Source organism: Lactuca serriola, chromosome 7 (genome assembly GCF_051521515.1).
Source record: "Lactuca serriola cultivar US96UC23 chromosome 7, Lser_US96UC23_V15, whole genome shotgun sequence".
NCBI lineage: Eukaryota > Viridiplantae > Streptophyta > Magnoliopsida > Asterales > Asteraceae > Lactuca > Lactuca serriola.
Genome location: NC_136414.1, coordinates 44,302,372 through 44,308,869, shown reverse-complemented (window position 1 = coordinate 44,308,869; position 6,498 = coordinate 44,302,372).

The window sequence follows — 6,498 nt, the reverse complement described above, 5'->3', positions numbered from 1 at the left end:
CTGAACTTGGCTTGCATTTCTTTAAATCTTGTTATCTATTGAGTCTTGAAGCATTTTGGTCCAAAATCTTGACATTTATGAGTATGGCATACTCTAGCCCAAATAAGCCGTCCATTCAGATGTTTTGAGATGTCTTGAAGTATAAAAATATGATCTTGGTTCTTAGTTCTTCCCCATGCATGTGCTAGGGTGTCCTAATGGATTAAGAAGTTAGGTTTTGTTGGTATTAAGCACTTCTAGCCATGCAAAGTCTTGGAAACTTTATGACTTATAATGATATTTTCGGACTAGATCTGGATTTGGATGTAAGGACTTGATGGATTAAGCTCTTAATAAGAAGTTAAGCTGGCCAGGTGCATACGCTGGGCATACTAAATGGTACGCTGTGTGTACGTAGTCAAAATCCTGACTTCTTGGTCAAACTGAGTATACCCCACGTACTCATTTGAGTTGACTTGGCTGGTTTGTTGACCTTGACCTTTGACCTTGGGTTGACTAAGGTTGACCTGAGGATAGTGTGGGTATTTTAGGTCTTTTAGGGTTATTAACTAAGCTTAGGCCACCAGTTTTGTTTAGGTGATCGGTAGAGTTGGTGTTAGAGTTGTACTCGGTGTTGTGTACTTTTATGCTACTCATTGGACCGTGAGGTGAGATTTCCTCATTGTACTTTTGGGTTGATGGCACCAAAGCCGACTCATTGGAGTGATATCCTGTTATATACTGATTGATGATATATTGAGTATGAAGTAGATCTGTATGATTATATGATAGCTACTGATAGGCGTTAGACTAGTAGATCTGTAGGACTACCTGTGTTTATTGGCTGTATGATTATTTGTCTGCTGAGTATGTTTGTCATCTGTTATATGTCGACATGTTATGTTGGGGTTGAGATTACTGCTTTGTGCTGTTAGTCAACAAACCGGGGCAATCCAACCAGGAGGTTGTGGGCGAGGGTAATCCAACCGGGAGGTTGTGGACCCAACATGATGAATTATATATGTTATGTGTTGCGTGGTGGTACTTTGGGGGAACACACTAAGCTTTGGCTTAAAATTTTGGTTTATTGTTTCAGGTACTTCTGATGATCGTGGGAAAGCAAAGGCGTGATTGTACATATCTTCCTGTTTTTATGATATTGGATCTTGGGAAAAACTCTGATTATGTTTATACTTTTGAAACAAATGTTTTGTAAACACTTTATGAATGAAATGGGTTGTTTTTGAAAATGTTAAATTTTTATGATTTTTGGGATGTTACAAGTTGGTATCCGAGCCCTAGTTTGAGAGAATTGGATGAACACTCATGTGAGTCTAGACTCAAACTAGTGAACTGTAGAAGTTTTAAAAATGGTTTCCGAAAATTGTTTTCAAAAGTAACCAAGGAAGGATGCAATGTATACGATCAGTCGGAGAAAGAAAGTATACCCCAAGTTACCCCACTGTTATTTGATATGATTTTTATGATAGAACAACATCCTAATGAGAGGATAGGGATCTTTAGGGATTGCATGACAAAATTTCTTGATGTATGATACCTGATAACCTAGGGTTACTTCTTGTATGAAATTGACATCATTATTATAGTTGTTTAGTGTATGCATCAAGTGATTCATAACTAAGATTTTATAGCTTGAGAATGTTTGGTTTAGGTTTACTTTATGTTCCTTGTTTGGTTGTGGGCTTAGGGTAGAATCAAGTATTCAACTGTCTATAGGATCCAATGTTATGTATGATTAGCACACGCGAGTGTTTTAGGGTTGGTGGAAGTTTCATGGATGAGTATATGTGTGAGTAGCCGGCCAGATGAGGAATGTTTAGCCACTCTCGAGAGAGTGAGGATAGGATGTATGCGTATCCTAGTTGTTGTATTTGTGCTGGGTGGTTGTGATGATCCTTGAGACAAATACGGGTAGGTGTGGATGGTAGTATGGGCCCATACTACTGAAAGCATAGGACCCGTATGCGTAGGAAGGAAGTCACAAACCCCAAGGGTTTAGTCTCATCTTGCGATTGTAGCAATGTGTATTGTGACATTTCTGATATATTCTGGTTTATTTTTAGTATGGTGTTTATGAGAGGATCTAGATCCACGTCTGGAGCGAGTGGTCAGGAGAGGCCAAGGATGACTGATGATCAGATTTGGGAGATCATCGCCATTGAGGTGGCTGCTGCTGTCCGGAGGTCTATATCGAAGATGTTTAGGTCTATCAAGACCGCCATGATTGAGCTGTTTGAAGATTGCTATGTTGCTCTTACTGAGGTTGTCGCTGCTACAACTACCACAACTGTTGCTGCTGCGGGGATTCGAGGGGAAAGAGTCTTCCAGTATCGGGACTTCAACAATACGAAGCCCCCAGAGTTTGATGGGGTCAGGGACCTGATTGCAGCGATGAGGTAGTTATATGATGTGGAGGGTTGTTTCTGATGGGTTATAAGCAATACATCAATCCTATGGTGTACATGCAAACCCTAATAGCTTTTGGATCTAGTTTTTCTAATGAACATGCAATTGAATATCCAATGCTATAAACCCTAGATCTATCAAATAAGAACTGAAATAAGGGTTTAGTAATTACCTTTGATTGTTATATTGCAATAACAATCAATTCCTTGCTTTGATTGGCTTTAGAAAGCTTAGTGCCTCAAGTGCTGCACCTCTAATGGAGTCACAAACACCACTAAGCAACTTGGATGAAGAGGAGAAGAGAGGAGGCTGCCCAAAACGTCTAGAAACCCTAAAGGAACTCTTAGCCACGTTTTTGGGGCATAGGGGTCCTTTATATACATGTAGGCTATTAGGGTTTTCAACTAGGAAACCCTAATCTGGCTGCTTAAGCCCTAAGCAGCCCATAGAATCCTTTAACATATCCCTTGGACGATTTCTAATGGGCTTCCCATAGAATTCGTCCAACCTATATTTTATTAGGTGATCCATAGCCCAATTATAATTATCTTATAATTACAACTCCAGTCCCCTAAGTTTAATTAAACTCTTTTAGCCACAAAATTAATTATCAATTAATTCTTGACTAATATTAATTAAACAATATGATTTCTCTTTTAATATATTATTCTCATAATATATTAATAAATCATATTTAAACCTTTGTCTCCTTAAATCATCCTACATATTGCTATGGTGAAGGCAACCCAAAAGGACCATGCTCATAATCGGGTCAAGTACATACCAAAATAGTTATGGACTTAGACACTAATCCAACAGTTTCTTCACATGCTCTTGCCCTGCTGACCAGAAGGTCAAGTGCGCCCTGAACATTATTTGGTTAGAGTAGAAAGATTGGTGGAGATTAGTGACTGACTCTTACACTCTTGAGCAGAGAGCTTTTGTTACTTGGGAGCAGTTCTCGGAGATGTTTCACTAGAGGTATGTTCCCTTGGTGGAGACAGAGAGGTTGGCTCAGGAGTATCTGGATCTAAGATAGGGGACTGAGACGATGACGGAGATCACCAAGATGTTTGTTGAGAAGGATCTTTTCTGCCCTAAGTTTGGTACTTCCGAGCAGGCTCAAATGACTAGATACTTGAGCATGCTCAAGACAAATATCTGACAGTTTGTGTCCACCTGGGGTTTTGGTTCCCTCGCTGAGCTTCAGGAGGCGGGAGATTGAGATGGAGCTCATGTCGAGGGAGTTGATGTTGGGTTTTAAGCACTATAACACACCTATGGTGCACATGCAACCCTAGATGCTTTGGATCTATGTTTTCTCTAATTATACATGCAATTTCAATTTTCCAAAGCACACACCCTAGCTAGCATACAATAGAGGATATACAACATTAAAACCAAGTTCGATGAATACCTCTTGATGTAGTTTGTAGTTCCCGGCCTTAGAAAGCTTTAGCACCTCAAGCGTGATGCCTCTAATGTGTCATAAACACCAAATGCAAAAAGAGGCTTGAGAGAGTAGGCTAGTTAGCTCAAAATCGGTTATCACTCTCTTAGAATGAATGGGCAACCGATTTTAGGGCTAGGGGTTTGCTTTTATAGTGTAAAAAAGGCTAGGGTTTCATCCGTGTAAACCCTAATGAACCATGATCCTTCATATTTCTTAGGCTTCATGGGTTAAAGCTCCATGGACTATCATATTGGTTTAGCCCATCCTAATCAACCATGGATCATTGGCCCATACTATAAGAATCATTGATTTACTTAATTAGTCCCTGTATATTTAATCAGTCTCTTTTGATCACTAAATTAATTCCAAATTAATTCTTGATTAATACTAATTAAATAATATGATTTCTCAATTAATATATTGTACTTATAATATATTAATAAATCACAAATAACCTTTCTCTCAAAAGTACATCCTATCAAATTGCTCTGGTGAAGGCAACCTAAAAGGACCATGCTACTATCGGGTCAAGTACATACCAGTCATCCGGCCGAGTAGTTCACCATGGGGAGCGCCGATCTTGTTTCTGAAGAAAAAGGATGGGTCGCATCGGATATGTATCGACTACCGGTTAGGGATGAAAGTGGGTCTAAACCCGGACCGGATGGACCCGAACCCGGAAAACCCGGAACCAGTTAACGGGATTATGTAGAACTGGAAACCAAACAAGTACATACGAACTGGTTTCGGTTCGGTTCTAGGTATGCTACTGGGTAAAGTGGGTCTAGAATCGGAAAACCCAAAAACACCAAAGTGGGTAGGTTGGAACCAGATAAAGTGGGTTTAGAACCAGAAAACCCGGAAAAATCGGAATTTTTTGGTAATTAATTACTACTTAGTGGGTTGAACTTTGAAAATTTGCATATTGATATCCCGATTTGGGGGACTGTAACTCATTGAATATGAAACCATAATTGACAAATATATAGTCTAAAATCATGTACTAACTCTAAACTACGCTCTGGAAAAAACTGCACGTCAATCCGACTTTAAACGAATGAGATATGCATGTGTTAACATTTTCACAAAATACAAAGTATAAAAACAAATATCTGAAAAGTTGAAAATTTTCAGTTTTGATATCCTGACTTCCGGGGACTTTAAATCATTGAATGTTAAACCAAAATTGACAAAATTATAGTCTAAACTCATGTACAAACTATAAACTACAAGTTGGAAAAAACCACATGTCAATCCGACTTCAAATGAATTAGATATGCATGTTTTAATACTTTCACAGAATATAATAAAACTAAAAAACTAAAAACTTTCAGATTTGATATCTCGACTTTGGGGCACTGTAAGTCAATGAATATAAAACTAAAAAAGGTTAATTTATAGTCTAAAATCATGTACAAACTCCAAACTACACATTGAAAAAACCACATGTCAATCGGAGTTGAAACGAATGAGATATGCATCTTTTAAACGTTTCACAAAAACTGGTCCCGACCCTAAAAGTGGTTCCAGTTCCTAACAGCGGTTCCGGTTTTTAGACCTGGTTTACTCGGACCCGATGGACCCAAACTCGGATCACCCAGAACCCGGATAAAGCCAATTTTTAAACCCGGAACCGGAACCGGTTTTATATATTCCGGTTCCGGTCCAGTTTTCCGGTTCTAAATCTCATCCCTACTACCGGTAGCTGAATAAGCTATCGGTGAAGAACCGTTATCCGCTCCCGAGGATTGACGACTTATTTGACTAACTTCAGGGTGCATCTTAGTTTTCTAAGATTGATATGCGTTTAGGTTATCACCAGATGAGGGTCAGATTGGAAGATATGCAGAAGACAACCTTCTAGACTCGTTATGGGCATTACGAGTCCATGGTGATGCCCTTTAGGCTCACTGATGCTCCAACTGCATTCATTGATCTCATGAATCACGTATCCATGCCTATGCTGGATCATGTGATTGTGTTTATTGATGACATTCTGGTATATTCCAAGACTCAGGAGCAACATTACGAGCATCTAAGATAGGTATTAGAGACTTTGAGGATGGAGAAGTTTTATGCGAAGTTCTCCAAGAGTGAGTTTTGGTTGTGCGAGGTGCAATTTCTGGGACACCTTGTCAACCAGAACGGTATTCTGGTCGATCCGGCCAAGGTAAAGACGGTGATGAGGTGGGAAGTTCTGTGGTCTCCATCTGTGATTCAGAGTTTCCTTGGATTGGCAGGTTACTACCAGAGATTTATTCAGGATTTATCCAAGATAGCAGTTCCTTTGACCCGGTTGACAAAGAAGATCGTCACTTTTCATTAGGGGCCTGAGAAGTAAATATCTTTTGAGTCTCTGAGGCACAAATTGTGTGAGGCACCAATTCTAACCCTACCTAAGGGTGTTGAGAATTTTTTGGTATACTGTGATGCGTTAATCACAGGTGTTGGTGCGATGCTGATGCAACGGGGTCGTGTGATCGCTTACGCTTCAAGGCAGCTGAAGCCTCATGAGGCGGACTACGCTACACATGATTTAGATTTGGGGGCTGTTGATGTGCACAAAAGTACTCACTAATTTTAATATTTATAACCTAAAAAACTTAACTAACTATGCACTTATAGGCAGTGTACCTAGT